Below are 23,148 nucleotides of genomic sequence, written 5' to 3'. Positions count from 1 at the left end.
TAAGAAAATTTTAAGCACTTTTAGCAGATCTTTGATTATCATGATGAGCCTAATCTGTGATTTACTGCCATTGTGGTGTCATTTTTCCATGGGTTTTTTTTTGCTCCCACATATGGTATCGGTTTGGGTTTAATGCCCCAAGTGTGCAATAGGGCCATTCCTTTTTCCACCAACGGTATAATGAAATATGTGCCATTCCTTTCCACTAGTAGTTTGGAGGGTTCTTTCCACTTGTATTCTATTTTGTGGTTGCGGAGTGCCTTTGTAATTGTGGACAGCTACCTCCTAACATCCAGAGTATGTTTGGATAGGTCAGCGTATATTTGAATCGGGGTGTATGGGTTTGGTAATTGCCACATAGCCCTGGATTTGTACAGGATATGTTCTTTTGTGTGGAAAAAATGAACTCTTAATAGGATGTCACGAGGGACTGATTGTGGTAGAAAGGCCGGTTTTGGCACACGCTGTATGCGATCAATTGTAAGCTCTATGGCTGGTGTTTCAGGTAGAAAAATAGAAAATAGATCTGTGGCATATTTTTTGAGGTCTGGTGGTTGGATCACTTCAGGGATTCCTCTGAGTTTGAGGTTATTTCTTCTCTAACTCAGCTATTTTTACTTTGAGCCATGCATGTTCTTCTATGTTTTTGTCGTGAGCCTCCACCAGTTCATTAATAGTAATGGTCATTTCTCCCATTGATTCCACTATAGTATGGACTCTGTCTCCCAGTGAGTGAACTTCCCTGGTAAATTGCCTGGTCAGTGTAATAATGTCAGCATGGAGCGCGTTATGGAGGGTTAATAACATCTCTTTACTGGGGCCTGGGGAGTCAGCGTTGTGGCTTACTTCCTGCTCCTGGTCAGTGAGATCTAGCTTCAGGCGTGCTTTCACTGGGCTGCAGCAGTTGGGTATGAGTGAAGCCACCCTGGAAGGGTATAGAAGGCCATCTGATCCTCCCACAGCCACGGGTGTCTCATCAGACAGATCCGTCTAGTAATCGCGGATGGTGTGATAGGAAGTAGGGGCCGCATGTCTGCTTCCTCGCGCTGGCAAGGGGAAAAATGTAATCAGTTTGCGAGGTCCTCTCTCATCTTTACGTTTCCTGGACATGGTTGCAGTCGCGGGTGTATGTCTCCCGCTGGTTGTGTGTGGAGTCGCCACTTTTCGTGCTTTTTGTCGCTGGAATCCCCGTTGCTGCTCCGGAGCTCTCTCACCGTGCCCCCCCATAACTATTTTCAATGAAACAGAAAGTGATGGAAAAATCCAACATTTTGTCACTAGAACAAGAGTTGAGGGTCAATCTTCCAATGAGGAGACCTGTTCTACTGACAACAGTCTAAAAGGGTAATTCCCCCTCCCACTATGTGTAGATTCCTTCTCACTTCCTGTTGTGTCTATACAACAGGAAATAACCGTGAAACCTACTTTACCACTTGCCACCCACCCATAGTACATTTACTGCAAGTGGGTGGCACAGCCAGACACAGCAACGTACAGGTACATCACAATCTACTTCCTGTGCCTCCTGCTGACCTCTGCTGTGATTGGACACAGTGCAAATTTGCCAACAAGTTACAGCAAATGATTGTGGCTGATTATGGTATTACAGCACACACCTCTGTGTTTGTAAGCACAGGCTTTGGCTGGATTTCTCCCTGCCATTCAGAAATGAAAGTAAAGAGAGAAACCCAGCCAGATCAGTGAGTACAAGCAGTGCAATACACTTGCATACACACTTGTTAGGCACACAGTTAAACTCTTGATTGCCCTCCTGGTCATCTCTGTCACCCAGCCAGTGCCATTAGTACAGTGTCAGTGTACATTATTATCACTGTATTAATGTCATTAGTGATGTCAGTGTCAGTTAGTCAGTTAGGCTACTTTCATACTGAGGCACTTTACAGGCGCTATAGCGTTAAAAATAACGCCTGCAAAGTGCCTGTAAAGCTCCTGTAAAGCGCCTCTCCTGTCACTCCAGTGTGAAAGCCAGATGACTTTCACACTGGAGTGATGCGCTTGTGGGACATTAAAAAAAGTTCTGCAAGCAGACTCACTGATCACAGAGCACGCCACGCACGCCCTGCAGGGGGTGCGCAGGCCTCTCGAGCACGGGAGGACATCTATGGACGCCCTCCCGGCAAATTAGGTCCGCGCTGTAGCCGTCTTTCGGCTAAAGTGCGGACGGGAGGTGGTTAAGAGGGTAACACCTTCCAAACAAAAAATAACAATAATAAATAATATAACAAATAAAACTAAACAACATTTTGGCTATACACATACTTTAAGTTAATTTTAAACATCAACAGGAAGCAATATAAGCTTTGTGAACTCTCTTGGACTAAAATGGACTAATCCTTAAGCAAACATTTTCCAGGTGGAAAATGGAGTCTACAGACAAATATTTAAGATTTGGAGTGTGGAAAATTTAAGGCATGGAATAAACTGTGTGGTTCACCAACTATCATCTATCTTAAAGCGGAGTTTCACCCATTTAAAAGTCAGCAGCTACAAAAAGTGTAGCTGCTGAATTTTAATAAACAGACACTCACCTGTCCCACAGTCTAGCGATGTGGGCACCCAAGGCCTCGCTCATCTCCCCCTCCTCTCTGCTGCACCGGCATTGTAACTGTGGGTGCCCAGCTGTGGCTTGCGAATGGCTGTGAATGGGTAATCTTTTGGGACCTGTGACGTGTCCCAGAAGACTGCAGAGAGGGAGGGGGAAGAGGTGAACTTTCCTCCAGCACTGTGTTGCCAGGGGAGGAAGTGGGAGCTGGGTGCCTGTCAAAACTGGGTACCTGCCCCCCCCCTAAAAAAAATGACATGCCAAATGTGGCATGTCTGGCGATCACCAGTACTTATAACGGAAGTTCCATTTTTGGGTGGTACTCCGCTTTAAATTAAAATCTGTCCCTAAATAAACAAAATGTACACATTCCTCCTGTTTTTCTACATAGGCACTTCAAATTTACTGCAGTTTAAAAGCAGAAAATCTGTAAATGCCAAGCACAAAATCCTCATGTGAGGTAGCAACAGTATGTCATCACTGCAATTTGTAATCTATGATTTAAATAATCAGAAATAGAAGCTGACACAGAAATAGCTAAATTTATTACCCTATCAGATAATGAGTTTTCTTATAGAATTTAAGTTGCCTTTGGTTCTCTTTGTCTATCCGGCCTGAAATTGATGGTGAAGTTTTGGCTCCAGGCTAGTTGCTCAAATCATAGGCCCATCTGATTCAGCCCATGAATCATGTTTACACACACAGTCATAACTAATAACCAGAGAAATGTTATTTTTATCAGGAAAAGTGCTTTACACATACTTCAAAGGTTAATCGTTTCGGATTGTATTTGTGTCTTGTAAAGCAAAAGGAACAAAAACATACAGAAACAAGAGCAATCAACATTATCATGATTGATATATATATATATATATATATATATATATATAAATATATATATATATATATATATATATATATATATATATATATATATATATATATATATATATATATATACACACAGTACCATGCAAAAGTCTTCGACAGGTGTGAAAATGCTGTAAATTTGGAATGCTTTGTGAAAAAGAATTGTTAATAGTTTATTTTTTATCAATTAACAAAATGGACTAAATAGAAATCCAGATCATATCAATATTTGATGTTACTACTGTTTGCCTTCAAAACAACATCAATTATTCTAGGTACACTTGCACACACTTTTTGAAGGCAGTAATCAGGTTATTCCAAACATCTTGGAGAACTAACCACAGATTTTCTGTGGATGTGGGCTGCCTCAAATCCTCATGTCTCTTCATGTAATCCCAGACAGACTCAATGATGTTGACATCAGGGCTCTGTGGGGGCCAAACCATCACTTCCAGGACTCACTGTTCTTTACACTGAAGATAGTACTTAATGATGTTGGCTGCATGTTTGGGGCCATTGTCCTGCTGCTATATATATATATATATATATATATATATATATATTACTAACATTTTTGCAAATATTGTATTATACTTTTCATGTGACAACACTGAAGAAATTACACTTTGCTTGTAATGTAGTGAGTGTACAGCTTGTATAACAGTGTAAATTTACTGTCCCCTCAAAATAATCCAACACACAGCCATTAATATCTAAAGCACTGACAACAAAAGTGAATATACTCCTAAGTGAACCTGTCCAAATTGGGCCTAATTAGCCATTTTGCCTCCCTGGTGTCATGTGACTCGTTAGTGTTACAAGGTCTCAGGTGTGAATGGGGAGCAGGTGTGTTAAATTTGGTGTTATCGCTCTCACTCTCTCATACTGGTCACTGGAAGTTCAACATGGCATCTCATGGCAAAGAACTCTCTGAGGTTCTGAAAAAAAGAATTGTTGCTCTACATAAAGATGGCCTAGGCTATAAGAAGATTGCCAAGACCCTGAAACTGAGCTGCAGCACAGTGGTCAAGACCATACAGTGGTTTAACAGGACAGGTTTCACTCAGAACAGGCCTCGCCATGGTCGACCAAAGAAGTTGAGTGCACATGCTCAGCATCATATCCAGAGGTTGTCTTTGGTAAATAGATGTATGAATGCTGCCAGCATTGCTGCAGAGGTTGAAGGGGTGGGGGGTCAGCCTGTCAGTACTCAGACCATACGTCGCATGCTGTCTCAAATTGGTCTGCATGGCTGTCGTCGCAGAAAGCAGAAGACTCTTCTAAAGATGATGCACAAGAAAGCCTGCAAACAGTTTGCTGAACACAAGCAGACTAAGGACATGGATTACTAGAACCATATTCTGTGGTCTGATGAGACCAAGAGGAACTTATTTGGTTCAGATGGTGTCAAGCGTGTGGCAGCAACCAGGTAAGGAGTACAAAGACAAGTGTGTCTTGCCTACAGTCAAGCATAGTAGTGGGAGTGCCATGGTCTGGGGCTGCATGAGTGCTGCCGGCACTGGGGAGCTACAGTTCAATGAGGGAACATGTACTGTGACATACTGAAGCAGAGCATGATCCCCTCCCTTTGGAGATTGGGCTGCAGGGCAGTATTTCAACATGATAACGACCCCAAACACACCTCCAAGATGACCACTGCCTTGCTAAAGAAGCTGAGGGTGAAGGTGATGGACTGGCCATGCAAGTCTCCAGACCTAAACCCTATTGAGCATCTGTGGGGCATCCTCAAACGGAAGGTGGAGGAGCGCAAGGTCTCTAACATCCACCAGCTCCATTATGTCATCATGGAGGAGTGGAAGAGGACTCCAGTGGCAACTCCAGTGAAGCTCTGGTGAACTCCATGCCCAAGAGGGTTAAGGCAGTGCTGGAAAATAACGGTGGCCACTCAAAATATTGACACTTTGGGCCCACAGTTGTACATTTTCACTTAGGGGGTGTTCTCACTTTTGTTGCCAACGGTTTAGACATTAATGGCTGTGTGTTGAGGTATTTTGAGGGGACAGCAAATATACACTGTTATACAAGTTGTACACTCACTACTTTATAGTGTAGCAAAGTGTCATTTCTTCAGTGTTGTTAAATATAAAGATATAATAAAAAAAAATATTTACAAATATGTGAGGGTGCACTCATTTTTGTGAGATACTGTGTATATATATATATATATATATATATATATATATATATATATATATATATATATATATACTATATATATATATATATATATATATATATATATATATATATATATATATAAAATACCTGTAATAACCTTTACAACAGACCTCATGGCCCGTGCACATGATCAGAAAATCGTATTAAAAATGGCGCTTTCGAATTGATTGTACAAAAGGCTGATCATTAGTACACAGCTTTCTAAAGCCAAAAGGTCATAGAACAGATCCTGTACTGTCCCCACAGAGCAGCTGGAAAACCTTCTGAAAAAGTTGCAAAATACATACTTCCACTATTTTAACTTGTTGCATTAATTTGCAGCATTAAAAAGTCATTTACAAATCCTTTGGTAGGTAAGACAGCCCCCATCTATACATTTCAGCTGTATATTTAGCTGCTTCCTCAAGTTCAGCTTTAAATAATAAAAATAAATTAATTTATAACTTGTTCAACATCATTATGGCTTGTATGATTATGTCATTACACTGCAATCAAAATGACGTTAATACGGTACTGTGGCTCTTGAAGCGTATATTACCAACATTTCTACATATCATGGTTGCTAGATGTTCAGTTTAATTGTCAGGCTACTTTTTGTGCTTTAACTAGCATTTTACCTTTTTACAGTAATGAATTATTGTAAAATTACATTTATATATATGACATGGCTTGGAAGTGCAAAGGTTCAGGAATAAGAACCTTGGAGAGCTCCAAGTTCAGGTTGTTTTTCTCAGATGCATATGGCATACAAGTGCACAAAAGACAATGCTCTTATAAGGGGATTAGTTCCCATTCTCTTGTTCTCCCTTTCCTAGGTCAGGGTTTAACCTACAACTTTAATATAAGTAAAGTGCTAATCAGCCATGGTTCTGTTTAATAATGCATAACTATTCCACAACTTGCATGCTGTTTATTGTCTGCATGTGTAGCACTACCCCCGGAGGAGCTGCTTTTGTTTGTTCAGTCCGTTACTCTGCCTCTCAACCCCAAAAATGGTCTCAACCCCTCTGGCACACCTGCTTGATAATGTTAGTGTGGAACCCAGCAATAGAGAGAAAACGCAGTAATGATAAATCATGAAGTATATTTACCAAGGCCCTGGGTTCCGTTACATCACCAGCTGTGGTAGTAAATAGAGACTCACACACAATATCAATGAGCTACTCAGACGTGTTTACTGAGGCAAAAGAATAAAGAATAAACACAGTCAAGGATATGAATGGACACAATGTATGATTGACAAAACTATTATTCAGGGCACATACACATGTACTTGTAACCCGATGATAACCTGAGAGGGTATATGTGAACAGGTGCACAGGGAGATAGGCCCTCAATACCTTTAACACATGTATTAAATACCTTCCCACTGAGGCCTCAGCACACAGACCAATACACAAAAAGAATGCACAACACTGAATACAGTAAGACAATGTAAGTTCTAACTATATTCCACTAAATGGCTCCCTCTAGGTTGCAGTTCAGAGCAATTCTCCAATGTATAGCAGTGAAGCTTGGAATAGGAATAAAGTGGTCAATGTTCCTTCAATTCAGTTGCCTTCAGCTAGCTCATATTATACTGCAGTGTTGACTTGTGCACTTATTTGTAATCCAAGGGAAGCAACAAGAACAATAACTGTAGAATAGGATGCTATGGATTTCTTAGCTGAAGAACTGTTCCCACTTATAAATTCCTTCTTATATGTGAGTAGCACAGTACTGACTTTACAGCACAGGGGAGAAAAAGCAAGGCCCCAGAGTTTCTGGTTTCAAGATATTTAGGTGCAGCAGATCCACCGCTGTGGAACTACAAGTCTCACCAGCAGTCTGTAGGAAAGAAACTCACTCAGCAATACTGCAGTCACTACTTTGAATGGGAATGTGCCCTCTCACCACGGTAGACCCCAGCAGGCTGATCCATCCGGAATATGTCTCTGTATCTTGGCTCTGTATACTGTGTCTTTGCTCTGTATAATGGCGGCCGACCCACTCTCCTCACGCTGGGACGATTCACCACTGGAGCAGATGCACCTCGATATTCACCTGGGATCCCCCTCTCTCTCAGGCATTACGTCCCAACTCACGGCGGAGGCCTAAATCGCACGGGGAAATCTTCTGAGAGAGCCAGCACCTCTCCCTTAGGTCTGGCCTCTTCACTCCCTATGGCTGACTGAACTTTTACCTCAGGACACAAAATGGAGTCCTTTACTTTCCTCTTTGCAAAGAATCATGGGGTTTGCAGTTCTCCCTGTATACCAGTCTATGGGGCCGTTTTGTGTGAAAACTTCATGCCCCAGAATCCATAGCTGCTCTCCCTCAGGTCTGTACAATCTCTTCCACTGGCTGTTGTAACTCTGCTCCTAATTCGTTTTCCTCTTCCAGCCATTAGGAGCACAATAGAAGTCACTGAATCCAGAGCTGTGTGTGTGTCAGCTCATATTACACTACTTCAGTCAGTGAAAACAGGAAGGAGGAGGGGGTGGAAAAAACACATGACAGGCATGTCAGACATGACAGGCAACTTTTCTCCCTAACTGAAGCTGGAAAGCCTGTGTACATTGTTCTGGCCAACATGGCGAGATATTGTGAGACACCCGCTACACATGTCTTAAAAGTAAGACTTTACTCCATGCTACACTTTGTTTTGCTGTACAGCACAATGAGGGGATGAATCACAACTTGGAGCAGACAGAATCTGGGGCAGCTATGCATTGCAACCAATCAGCTTCTATCTTCAGCTTGTTCAGTTAAGCTTTGAAAATGAAAGATGGAAACTGATTGGTTGCCATGCACAGCTGCTCCAGATTCTTTCTGCTCCAGTTTTGATAAATTCCCCTCAAAGTATAGAGTGCTGTGGTTTTCAGTATGTGTAATAGTTCAATGTACTGTATCTTACTGGTCAGTAGGATGAAGAAAAAGACTGGCATCAGAGGGAGAAATAAAAAGCCTTTCGTTCATGAACACGGTAAGAAAAGATATCTGGTGCCAGTGGCCAGGGGAGGCAAAAAATATCCAATATTGGTTGTCAGAGGGAGGAAAAATACCCTGGACCAGTGGTCAGCAGAAATAAAAACAGCCTGGTGTTGGTAATTAACAGGAGGAAAAAATGGCCTGAGTCAATAGTCAATGTGAGGACAAAAGCAGTGGACCTGTGGGGGAAAAGCAGTGGATCTGGTGCTCTTTGGGGGGGGAAAGAAGGGGACCCGGTGCTCTGTGGAAGGAGGGAGGTAATTGTACTCTCTGGAGGAAGAGGATGGCACAGGTACTCTGTGGAGGGAGAGGGGGACACTAGTGCCCTGTGAAGGGGGCACTGGTGCTCTGTGGAGGGAGAGGGAGGGCCCTGGTGCTCTGTACAGGAGAAGGAAGTACTGATGCTCTGTGGAGAGAGAGGGCAGAACTGATGCTTGATCAGATTAGGATGGGGGACATTGATGTTAGTGGGGGTCATTGGTGTTCAACTGAGGTCATTGGTGGTTAGTAGACTACTTGCACACCCATGCTCTGTGTCCAATGACAGTGTCTCTTGCTGGAACTATAATGCTTATGCTGGAAGGTCACTCTGCCTGACAGTGCAGCAAAGGAGCCAAATCTAGGTGCAGGAATGAATATTCCAGCACCTGACTGGCAGAAGGACATAGCCTGGATCCGCAGGATGCCAGAACTTCTTTAGAAATGCAAGACAGTCCCACAGAATCCAGGATTGTTGGAGGGTATGATCAAAAGATGCCCTTTGTTACCTTTATTTGTCAGAAAAGCCCATTTTGTTCCCCTTTCTGATATCATTTCACAGTTTTTTTTTACTGCTGCTTAACTTTTTCTGACTTCATGGGAATGCTTCACCTATTGCTATTCCATGCCCAATAAAAGTACCTTTATTAGCCCCTAAAACAGTTGCACCGATTGGCAGATTGACAGATAGCAAAGCATAGCCAAAGGATTGGAAAAAGAAAGTCCAGCCCCCCCCAAAAAAGTGAAACGAAATCAGAAAGAAGCAAAGAGGAGGTTTTTCTGGTTTATAAAGGTAAGAGCAGGCATCCCGCTGTGTCAGTGTCTACTCCTCTGCAGAGATTTTACTATTACTATAATGTGAAACAGGGGTTCTGTTTTATAAAAAAGCACCCATTGTACATTGACTAAATGATTTTTATGAAGGCACCTTCCAACCTAGAATGCATCTCAGCATTCATTTCTCTATGGCAGGGATATGCAATTAGCGGACCTCCAGTTGTTTCAAAACTACAAGTCCCATCATGCCTCTGCTTATGGGTATCATGCTTGTGGCTGTCAGAATCTTGCTATGCATCATGGGATTTGTAGTTCTGCAACAGCTGGAGGTCTGCTAATTGCATATCCCCGCTCTATGGTAAATACAGACTCTAATGCACACAGTGGGTCACAGTAATGGAGAATATTTTTTCGGGATAGTCTACACAGACCCTTCTGTAAGATGAGATGTGCTGCAGCTGTGACCTATTTACAATGTGCATTACAGCCTACATTTATCAGATAAATAAATACAAACCGTATGCATGCTCAGATATTTGTCTAAATGCATTGGCGGCACCATGCATTTTAAATATTCATTCATTATCCCATGTGCAAGGGATTTACAGGCACTACATAATGTCTATGCTTTGTTACATAACTAGCCACTTAAGGCAGCATCATCTTCTAAAGTCTTTTCTGCTTAATATCTCTCAGTTTAAATTTTGTCTGTCTAGGCAAATAGGCTGGATTCCTTCCTGAAAGCTACTCTCAAGGTTGCAAGCTTTTTCTGTAACTGACCATTTTTTTTTTTTTTTTTTGTTTCAGCCCATCGTGTGTTTAAAAGGTTTTAAGAAACGGCCAGGAAATGCAGAAAACCATATCAATCATGTTCTTCTAACCCTATCTACATTAAAAACAGTCACACAACAAGCTGCCCTTTGCCATCACATCTAAATATATCATTTCCAACTCGAAAACAATATTGGCTAAGTAAAATTATGTATTAGGCACTGAGGTATAGACTGGCTATTGCTTTATGTAGCAAGAGTGGGCAGATCTCCAAACTGGTGTCTATTTCAGTGTAGATAACAAGACATACAATATATCTTCCTATTTTGCTTTTGAGCTAATGAGGTTCCTCGCTGTATATAAAATATGGTGCTGTATATCTTACAAGTAGATTTTCCTCTGCAGTTCAGTTTTTATCTCGTGGAGCGCTTTGATACATTTATATGAAATACATACATTCCGGCTCCACTACAAACACAAATCTGTAATTGAATTGCCCATATTATTAAAATGTATAATGATTTAATGGAGCGTCTCTTTTGGTCCTTCTCAATTTGGATGCATCAGAGGATACCCAGCTGTGACATGCCCAGAGAATGATGCAAAGTTTAGCTGCAGCTACTGAGATCTCTAACAAAAATCAAAGAACTCTCATAGAAAAAAAATTGTATTAAATGGATTTAAAAACAGAACAGTATTTATCATAAGGCAAGAGTGTACATGGACCTAGGGCAGCGCTTTTAGAAGAAGTTGCAAAACACAGTTTGAGTTTTCTTTTTTTATGTCTTATCTGGATTCTGGGAGCATGTAGGTAAATACAGCAGTGGTAATGAGGAGAGGAGGAGTTGCAGGGGCCTGAAACTGGCCATACACTAATACATTTTCAAATGATGTTCGTACAAAAACTCTCACCGCAATTAACAGCTTGACAAATGTCGTTCAAAAGTACTTCAAAATGTATTTTCTTTTAACATTTGATTTTGGAATGAATGGACTTTCCAAAACAAAAACTACATGCAGTGTCTGAAATTAGTTTTTTCAAAAATTTTCCGTCCTGCTCCTTTGTATTTTCCCATCTCGAAATTAAACATTGATTTGATCCCACTAATGATTAGAAAATCAAATGTTCTAAACAGTGACGGCCGCTCATGCAGGGCACAGGGGCACCGCCCCCTAATCCATGCACCCGTCCCCTAATCTACATGCAGAGCACTGGACGCATGGGTTCCATTTTTTTTTTTTTAAGCACATGATTAGAGCCTGAGGCTTTAATTGGCTTCAAAAAGGGTGGGCTCGGGTGCAGAGCACCCAGTTGTGTGACATTAGTAAATTAATATTCGCTAATGTCTTCCTGTTTCTTCTCCTGGCAAATCAGAAAGCGGATCCTGAGACCCGATTGGCCGGGAGTCCTAAGATCCGATTGGCCGTGAGTCCTAGGTCCTGACTGGCTGGAAGGAGAAGCGACCGCCGGGACTCAGGAGGAGACGCAGGGGGGTCAAGGCCGCCGAAGACACAACCTGGATGGAGTAAAGTGCGGGGCTGGCTGGAGTCCTGGCAAAGACATTACTTTTGCTTCCAATTACTGTAGAGTGGAAAAAATCCAGTCTTCTAATGTATTTCACTCAGAGTGGCTTGCTAATAAGAATTCTTGCTTTACAAATGCTAATATACAATCATTTACAGAATAAGCCACCTGCATTTTTTTAAAGTGATTGTAAAGGCTCATTTTTTTTTTAAATAACAAACATATAATACTTACCTCCAATGTGCAGCTCGTTTTGCACAGAGTGGCCCTGATCATCCTCTTCTGGGGTCCCTCAGCGGCTCTCACGGCTCCTCCCTGTATCAGATAACCCCCTAGGAGAAGCGCTCTCCCGGGGGGTTACCTTGCGGGTGCGCTCCCGAGTCCACCATTTGCGTCCATAGACACGAATGCCGGACTCGCCCCCACCCCCGGCGCACGCGTCATTGGATTTGATTGACAGCAGCTGGAGCCAATGGCTGCGCTGCTATCAATCTATCCATTTAAGAGCCGGGACCCCGCCGAGGGAAACACAGGCTTTACCTGACACTGATAGAAGTCACAAGACTGCAATATACTGCTGATGAGAAAAGGTATTTAGCAGTTTATATTTACTAAAATAATTGCATTTCCATGTTCTGTGTACTGTGGGAGACAAGATATGAAGATATGAGACAAGAGTGAATGCAGGGTCCTGGGTTTAGTAACACTTTAATTACTTTGGCTCTGAACTTACTTATGGGCTTGCACTGAGATAAAAAAGTAAGGGGTAAACTGCAATCACTATGCTGAAATACTAAACATGAAAAATTGCATGTATAATATATGTAATAATGTTACTTTCAATACACATTTTATGAAAAAGTTAAAATATTTACTATTATGTACGTCTGGAGGAGAACTCCAGTTGTTCAATTCCAACTCCCCCCCCCCCCAAAAAGAAAAAAAAAAAAAAAAAAAAATATATATATATATATATATATATATATATATATATATATATATATATATATATATATATATATATATAATATATATATATATAACATGAATAACTGCTACTGTATGGATGTCACACCACTTCCTCAAACTCAACTTGTCCAAAACCGAGCTTATAATATTTCCTCCCCCACGTGCCTCTTCCCCTGACTTCTCTGTCAAGAGCAATGGCACAACATCCAACCATCCCCACATGTCAGGGTACTAGGTGTTATCCTGGACTCTGAACTCTCCTTTCGGCCCCACATCCAATCCCTTTCCAAAGCTTGCCGCCTCAACCTCTGCAACATCTCTAAACTACGTCCCTTTCTAACCAATGAAACCACAAAGATCCTGATTCACTCCCTGGTTATCTCTCGCCTTGACTACTGCAACTCCCTCCTCATTGGCTTACCTTTAAATAGACTATCCCCCCTTCAGTCCATCATGAATGCGGCTGCCAGACTCATCCACCTTACAAACCGCTCAGTGTCTGCTACCCCTCTCTGCCAATCCCTCCATTGGCTACCACTCACCCAACGAATTAAATTCAAAATACTAACAATAAGTTACAAAGCCATCCACAACTCTTCTCCCAGCTATATCACTAACCTAGTCTCAAAATACCAACCTAATCGCCATCTCCGTTCCTGCCAAGACCTCCTGCTCTCTAGCTCCCTCATCACTTCGCCCATCCACTGGAATTCTCTACCCCAATCTGTCAGACAGTCTCCAAATTTATCCACCTTTAGGCGATCCCTGAAAACTTTCCTCTTCAGAGAAGCCTATCCTGCCTCCATCTAATAACTGCACTATTTTATCCATTAGCTCATCCCCCACAGCTATTACCCTTTTGTATAACTTGACCCTCCCTCCTAGATTGTAAGCTCTAACGAGCAGGGCCCTCTGATTCCTCCTGTATCGAATTGTATTGTAACTGTACTGTCTGCCCTAATGTTGTAAAGCGCCGCGTAAACTGTCGGCGCTATATAAATCCTGTATAATAATAATACTAGAGATGTGGGACTTCATCGAGATTGATTTCACAGCAATATTACCAATTTCACCTTGAAGTTTTCATAGCAATTCATTTAAAATTTGCCATGCAGACTGTAGAGGCAAAATCTGCATTAGAAAAAAATCATATGTCTTTGTTATCTATCATGTAATTACCGTGTCCATACTGGCATGGTAATCAATGGTTTTATTACTAAGCAAAGTCAACCCAACCCTAAATCTTGACCTTAACCCTAACTCTATCACTGACCCTAAAGCTAATCCATGATGATCAATGGCTTTGTTAATAAATAAATGTAATACTTATTCTGTCCTTAACCTTAATACTAACCCTAACCTTAATCTTTATGTTAACCCCTAAGGGCTGGTTTACACTTGCTTCAAAACATGGCTTCGGACACGCTTTGTTAAAGCTCTCTGAGCGCCAGTCAAAGCTCCTGTCACTAAATAAAATGGTTAGCTTACAGTCCTGTTTATACCTTGCTTTTGCTTGGTGCTTTGATGAGGCTTTGGTGGAGCTTCAATGAGCCTTTGGTAGGGCTTCGATGAGGCTTTGGTGAGGTTTCAGTGGGGCTTCAGTGGGGCTTCAAGCGAGCTTTGCCATAGACTTCTATGGAGGCTTTGAAGACGCTTTGAAGCACAACTAAAGAGACATGGGGTATAATTTTTGAAGCAAAGCCGAAGCAAAGCAAAGCAAAAGCAAGGTGTAAACAGGACTGTAAGCTAACCATTTTATTTAGTGACATGAGCATTGACTAGCATTTAGAGAGCTTTAACAAAGCGTGTCCGAAGCCTTGTTTTGAAGTAAGTGTAAACTAGCCATTAACCGCTTCAGCCCCGGAAGATTTTACCCCCTTCCTGACCAGAGCGTTTTTTGCGATTCGGCACTGCGTCGCTTTAACTGACAATTGCGCGGTCGTGCGGCGTGGCTCCCAAACAAAATTGACGTCCTTTTTTTCCCACAAATAGAGCTTTCTTTTGGTGGTATTTGATCGCCTCTGCGATTTTTATTTTTTGCGCTATAAACAAAATAAGAGCGACAATTTTGAAAAAAACGCATTATTTTTTACATTTTGCTATAATAAATATCCCCCCAAAATATATAAAAAAAACATTTTTTTTCCTCAGTTTAGGCCCATACGTATTCTTCTACATATTTTTGGTAAAAAAAATTTGCAATAAACGTTTATTGATTGGTTTGCGCAAAAGTTATAGCGTTTACTAAATAGGGGATAGTTTTATGGCATTTTTATTAATAATTTTTTTTTTTACTAGTAATGGCGGTGATCAGCGATTTTTATTGTGACTGCGACGTTATGGCGGACATGTCGGACATTTTTGACACATTTTTGGGACCATTGTCATTTATACAGCGATCTGTATAATTTACTGTGTAAATAACACTGGCAGTGAAGGGGTTAACCACTAGGGGGCAGGGAGGGGTTAAGTGTGTCCTAGGGGAGTGATTCTAACTGTAGGGGGGATGGGCTGTGTGTGTGATGTCACTGATCTCTGTTCCGATGACAGGGAGCAGAGATCCAGTGACACTGTCACTAGGCAGAACGGGGAGATGCTGTTTACATCAGCATCTCCCCGTTCATCCTCTCCGTGAGGCGATCGCGGGTATCCCTGCGGCGATCGAGTCCGCGGTACCCACTGGCGGCACGCACGTAATGGCACGGCGGGGAATTCAAATGGACGTACCTGTAAGTCCATTTGCCCAGCCATGCCATTCTGCCGACGTACATCGGCGTGCGCCGGTCGGGAACCGGTTAATGAGTGTTGAAGCTGAAGCAAGTGTAAATGAGCCTACACCTCTTTGTTTTCTAACAACATTGACATGGTGATCACATGGCTTTGTTTAATGACAAACCATGTTACTTAAAAAGATACTGTATATAGAAAACACTGTATATATTTCTAAGTGCACTTGATGTACTTTTCTTAACAGCTGTTGTAAAAAAAATGTGTACCCATTGTACCCATTGCAGTGTTTGGGCAATTGAAGCCTTAAAAAACATAAAAAAACACTTTAAAGTGGAAGTTCAGCCTTAAACTAAAACCTCTAAATCTACTCACAGCCACAATCTAAGACAAACCTATCTAGTCCTGTAGAGCAAAAATCACTATACATACCATTTCTGAAGCCGATCCATTCCGGTCTCCAACGGCGGAAGCTCTGTGTAGGAGACAACAACGGCTGGGAAATGCCTGGAAAATGACGTCACCTATAGTTACTATGGGGCTTCCCTTGTCGGCTACCTCTTCTGCATCCACAGAGAAGCCACCGCTGACAGCTCAGACCAGAGCTGTCCCTGCTCAGACCAGAATGGCTTCAGAAAAGGTATGTATAGTGATTTAATCTATACAGGGCTAAATAGGTTAGTCTAGATTGTGGCTGCAAGTAGATTTAGAGATTTTAGTTTTCTACTTTTATTTCTCCTTCCCCATTGCTAAAGTTTCCTCAAAGTAAAACCTCTTTGCTCAACACTAGTTGCTCTGTCATTTTATAATTTAATGTCAATAAAGCTACCTTTTCTTTTCAGTCTGCAAATACTGTAAATTTATCAGTAATATGGCAAGCTAAAAGTGTTTTGTATACTTTTTGCAAACAGAATTCCTCCAGAAAAGTAACCACTACTACTATTTAGAAGCCTGCACTGAGTTAGAAGTCAAATTAAAGGGTAACTCCTGCAACAGCGGTTTCATTTTTTATTAGATACCACCCAAGGTTTGTCAACTTCAAAAAGGATGCAGATGCTACAGCTTTCCCTATCACAACAGGAGGGTTGCTTAGGTGGTGTAAAGAAGTCAGATTGCTGTGTTTACAAATCAGTCCGAGGAAAACATGGTGAAGGAAATGGAAGCTTATGCAGTACATAAAGAGGTATGAATCTTTAGATCTGTAGAACATCTTGCAGTAAGTATAGTTTACCTAGATGGGATTTTATTTTTCTAAATAAAGCCAGACTTGTACACGCGATCGGACTTTCCGCCAACAAAACTGTGGATTTTTGTTCGAAAGGATGTTGGCTAAAACTTGTCTTGCATACACACGGTCACACAAATATTGGCCAACAATTCTGAATTTGGGAACGTGGTGACGTACAAGACGTACGACGAGCCGAGAAAAAGGAAGTTCAATAGCCAGTGTGGCTCCTTCTGCTTTATTCCGAGCATGCGTGAACTTTTGTGCGTCAGACTTGTGTACACACGAACGGAAATTCCGACAACAAAGTTTTGTATGTGGAAAATTTGAGAACCTGCTAGCCAACATTTGTTGGCGGAAAGTCCGACAACAAATGTTCGATGGAGCATACACGCGGTCGGACTTTCAGCCAACAAGCTCACATCCAACATTTGTTGTTGGAAAATCCGATCGTGTGTACGGGGCATTACACTTCAATAATATAACAATCAATAATATGATTTACAAGTAGTCACACACCTGTTTAGCACCTCTGCCTACTAGATTTATGTGACTACATCCCTAACTTCTAGCTATGCGCTCTACTATATCTTCAGTCCATTAGAGACAGGGCCCTGGAATAAAGGGTTATTGTGGAATGTTTTCAACACTTGCAGATTTATGATGGATTAACTATTCCATCTAACCTGAAGAAATCTTTAAAATACATTGCAAACTAGCAGCTAATGTTTACACAGCCTCGCATTATGTCAAACCTGATAAACAGACCTCTATGTATCAAGCACCTTAAAATGTATATTTAAAAAAAAATATTACAGAGATGCAAAACTTCATTGGTACAAGAGCATTGGGACCAGACCATAAGAAGGGATTTTTTTTTTTCTTGATTTTGTTGTCTAGCTATAAAGCATGAATGTATTAATTCTGAAGAATGGCCCTGGAAAGGTATATAGTCTGTCTTTCACAAAAGCATAGGTTTATGAAAAGTAGACGTTATCTGTACAGCATCTACTTTTCTTGGTAATGTGAAGAAGCTAAGAACAAGCTTACAACTATAAGATATTATCTAAAAACATCATTCAAAGAGCATTGATTGGTAGGCATCCACAGCCACTACTCAGATTTTATATTTCAGCATTGACGTCCCGGATTTTAAGTGGAGATATCTGAATAATGCCTGAAGCTGCATGCATCATTCTGAATTTTTTTTTTTCAGCAGACGATTCCCTGCCAAGTAAAAGCCATCATAGTGGCTGTTTAGCTGCTTGATGGGACCCCCCCCCCCCCAGTCCTTCTCCCAGCTCGCTTGTGAATGAATCCGCCGGCGGCGAAAGTTTACCATAGACTTGGCTGTGGACCAGATCAAAAAGTGATCAAAAAGGACAAAATGTAATAGAAAGTGTAAAAATAAAAATAAAATAAACAATAATTAAAAAAAAAAAAATTAAAGCGCCCCGTCTCCTTGTGCTCACACGCAGAAGCGAACGCATACGTAGGTCGTGCCTGCATATGCAAATGACGTTCAAACCACACATTTGAGGTATCGCTGTGAATGTTAGAGTGAGAGCAATGATTCTATCACTAGACCACCTCTGTAACTCTAAGCTGGTTAACTGTAAAAAAAAAAATAAAACTTAGCCTATAGAGATTTTTAAGCACCGAAGTTTGGCGCCATTTCATGAGTGTGCAAATACCATGTGACATAAAAAATTGCAACAACCTCTATTTTATTCCCTAGCGTCTCTGCTGAAAAATATATCACATTTTGGGGGTTTTGAGTAATTTTCTAGCATAAAATGTATTATTTTTACGTAAAGGATAGGAATGCCACAATTGGCCCAGTATGAACGTGGTTAAAGAGGCCCCATCATTAAAAAGAAATGCAAACAGGACTACTCCCCAAGCTGCCAAAATGCTGCTCCATTCGTGAGAAATCCTCCCAAATAGTTGCTGGTGGCTTGGATAGTAGAAAAAGTATTTACATTTTTTTTTGGATAGCTCTGTTTGCATTTTTTTTTTGTTAATAACAAGGAATATAAAGAAGACACCACAGGGTAGCACAGGGTAGCACTGTGGACAGTACAAAAGGGTATACTATTCCACGTCCTGTTACATGATTAAACCCATTGGGAAAAACACACTTCTACCTGCAGGGACACAGAGGAGGGAAAGTCACTTACCCAGAGATATGAGGTTCCAGCTGTGCCACATGACGAGATTACTTTGATGTTACAAACTGGAACATTGGTACACTAGCGCAGCCATATTTTATTTGTGTTGGCGCATGTGTATATGAAGTTTCTTTACTTCATCCATTTGATGTGTATCTTTTTTGAAAGTGGCTGTCTCAAATTTGGAATGGGTTATAAAATGCTGTGCACAAATGATTACTCATCCCACCTTGTTGTCTATGTAAATCATCCCACATCGTTTCTCTTTAATGTAGACTTTGCGGCCTTTTGTCTACCTTTGATACCCAGTGGTCCCCCTGAAGCTTCTGGCCAGTTGCCTGCTCCGTCTCATTGTTGTACAATAATATTTAATACCTTTACCTATCCTGCTCCCTGAAGAAGCGTTCTGTTAACACAAAACTAGTCAAGTCTTCTGATCCTTTGAAATAGAGTATCAATATATTTTGAACAGGCTTTTTAAATACCTGGTTTATGATTGTAGGGTGATACCTCTTCAGGTTTTTATATGTAGTATCCTCTTTAGGGTATTGTTACCTCTAGGTTTCTGTGGGGCCCTCCAGTTCAGTCTACTGAGTGCTTTGGGACTCTGGGCTGCTGGGTAGTCACTGGAGATTCAAATGTAATTTTTTCATAAATAAAATTGTAAAAACATAAAAACGTTTTAAATGTGCCTATAACGTCCATTCCTACTTTTTCCAAATAGTTTTAATCTTTATTAATGACGAGGCACCTCAATTTTAAAGTATTAGGTTTTTTGGAACTATGAAATTATTCTGTAGATGCTAAGCTCAGCAGTTTAATGGTATATATTCCAATGTTTCCTAAACTAAGGGTCTGTACCCAAATTGGGTCACAGACATGTGCTTGATGGGTCGCCACATGGCTGCGTAGTAAACATAGCGACCGGACTAAAACAAGGAAGTTCATAGCCAGTAGCTAATAGCTGCCCTACCGTCGGTTTTTGTCCATCGGACTAGCATACACACGAGCTGACTTTTCGACCGGACTCGAGTCCATCGGAAAGATTTGCAACATGTTTCATTTCTAGGTTCGTCGAACTTTTGGGGAAAAAAAGTCAGCTGGAGCCCACACACGATCAAGTATGCCGTAAAGTCTGCTCGTGTGTACGCGGCATAAGTTATAGGAGATCAGCAGCACTAAGATGAAACAAAGGGTGATTAAAAAAAGAGTATTTTTTTAATAAAAATACACAATGCTTTAGCAAACTAAATGTCATTCAACTAGGATTTACATTTACTTTAAAGGAAGTGCATCAACACACTGAAATGTGTATTAATCACATATAAAAGATACCTGCACACTTTAAGGTTTACCTTGTGTGGGTCACACTCACATACCTGGTCCCTCAATCAATTTTAGTGGCATCAGATTATTGGACATCCATTCTGTGAAACATATTTCTTATGGAGATGCTCAAAGCCAAATTGACAGGGTCCATGAAAAAAAACAAAAACCTGTACATACACTGCAAAGGGCCAGCTGGCACACTTGGATATATGCAACCGGATATATGCAACCTTCTCGTGTCTTTCTTGTAGCCAATGGACAATGCAAGAATTCATACCGAGTAAGACACAGGAGCTATAATATTGCAAATGAAATGTTAAATTAAAGCATGCTATAGAAACTAAAATTAATTAGATACCAGGTACCATTGTGTTACTGTTTGCTGCAGATTTGGAGCATAACTTAGCAAAGCATGTTTGTAACCAGCAGCATTAGATTTTCTAGAATTATTTTTAAATGCCAATTGAAACCAAGGTACCAATGTATTTAACAGTGAGTTAGGAATAGCTTGCCTTTAAAGCCCACCCTGATGTACTTTCCTCACTACCACAGTTCACAGCTGCTCTGTTCTTCCACCGTCTAATGCCCCGTACACACGGTCGGATTTTCCGACGGAAAATGTGTGATAGGACCTTGTTGTCGGAAATTCCGACTGTGTGTAGACTCCATCACACATTTTCCATCGGATTTTCCGACACACAAAGTTTGAGAGCAGGATATAAAATTTTCCGACAACAAAATCCGTTGTTGGAAATTCCGATCGTGTGTACACAAATCCGACGGACAAAGTGCCATGCATGCTCAGAATAAATAAAGAGATGAAAGTTATTGGCCACTGCCCCGTTTATAGTCCCGACGTACGTGTTTTATGTCACCGTGTTCAGAACGATCGGATTTTCCGACAACTTTGTGTGACCGTGTGTATGCAAGACAAGTTTGAGCCAACATCCGTCGGAAAAAATCCTAGGATTTTGTTATTGGAATGTCCAAACAAAGTCCGACCGTGTGTATGGGGCATAACTCTGTGTAAATTTGGTATTGGTTTGTGTGCTTAGACAGGGTTGATGATGTCATTCTCTTCCTAATGTGAACATGCCTGTTTTTTTCTCAGGTCCAAGCATTGCATCATGAGAGGAGGTCACACCTGCCCCCAAATTATCAGCATTGAGCATTTCACAGCAGTTCTGATTTATCAATGAAACTGTGATGAAGATCAATAGGTGTGCTTTAAAGAGACTGTCACTTTTCTAATTCTCTTTAAAGCCCAGGTTTAGGTAACATTAAAATAAAAAAAAAATGAGCACAAGGGATGGTACTTACATTTAATGTGAGGTGTCCCTCACACTGGTGCTAGTGCTAGCTGTCATAGTTAAACTCCAGAGTCCTCTAACTCCTCCACCATACCCTGCAGCGGTATCCTTCTCGTACTGTGGGGGCTAATACCAGTGTTGGACATGTGAAATGTGATCTATGAATGGAGGAGGCAGACCTTTTATTCATCTGCCCATCCTCCATCTATAGATCACTTTTTATCTATGGAAGCTTCTATGAATGGAAGGGGGAGTGGAAAGGGCGGGCAAAGCTGGCACTCAGGATGATCGCCTGTGTAGCACCACCCCAGCTTAGTAACTTGGGTTCTCTGCTTTGCGCCTCAACTTGGATAACGCCCCCAGCCTCTCCAATACACCTGTGTGAATGGAAATCAGCAGAACTATTAAGGCCTCACAAAGCAAAAAACACTCTGCACAAGTAAATACCTGGAAATAGATATGAGACATTTTAGTGGTAAAATAACTTAATGTGTTAAGGTAAATAGAGGTGTAAACATCAGTGAGCATACAGGAGGTAAGTTTTAGGCACAGTCTGCTAGACAGTAGAATTACTATGTCAGAGATACTTAGGTTAGAGTTCAGTACCACTAGACTTGAAGTAACATGGGAACCAGCAAGATCAGTAATAGACAGTGAACATGAATACTCACTGTGTTGAAAATATAGATATTGAAACTACTTAGGATGCACCAAAGGGATGAATATATGATATAAAGGGGAATTATAAAGGGAAGTTCTATATGATACCCCTGTGTGGTACCTTTGAACTAAGCAACTAGGAAAAGTCTGTATGTGGCAACTGTAAACAGTCTGTCTTTGGTCCTGAGTCTTTAGCCAGCTATTATTGGGGCCTAATCATACCATTGGTGCACATAAGGACAGTCACAGTAAGGTCTGCAGGCAGTAACTGGTTACAGGACAGCTAGGTGGATGGTTTCTAACGACTCCCTAAAGGCAGGAGGTTATGGCCACAAGGCCCTCTCACCAGACTCAGTGTCCCAGCATGGAAATTTCCACCTACCACTTAAGGGGGATCCTCTGCCCTGGTTCAGCTTGGTTCTGTGCCCTGGTTCACCCAGTAGTACCACTTTCATGTGGGTGCAGCATGAAGTTCACGGTGATGGTAACGCAGTCGCAGCTCTGAGCTGTCAAGTGCCTTCTCTCTTTCTCTCTGGGCTCAGGTGGTGTGCTAGAGGCCTCAGCTCTATCTGCAGCAGATCCGGCTCCGGGGATGTGTTCACTCCTGCACCTCTCAGCAAAAAACAGAGGAAAACTAAAACAGCCTGGGAAGATACTGCTGCTTTTCCCCCCTTGCTCCTAAGTCCTTCTGGGAACTGTAGTCCATTGTGTAATAATAGTGCAAACTACAAGTTCCTGTATCTGTTGCGACCAGCTTCACAGTCATTGGGTGCTGCCGGCACTCCCACTCCCCCTGCTGATGGGAGGCAGTAGGGCATTGGATT

This window comes from Aquarana catesbeiana, linkage group LG01 (assembly GCF_042186555.1).
Source record: "Aquarana catesbeiana isolate 2022-GZ linkage group LG01, ASM4218655v1, whole genome shotgun sequence".
In the NCBI taxonomy this organism is placed as follows: domain Eukaryota; kingdom Metazoa; phylum Chordata; class Amphibia; order Anura; family Ranidae; genus Aquarana; species Aquarana catesbeiana.
This window is presented reverse-complemented; position numbering follows the sequence as displayed.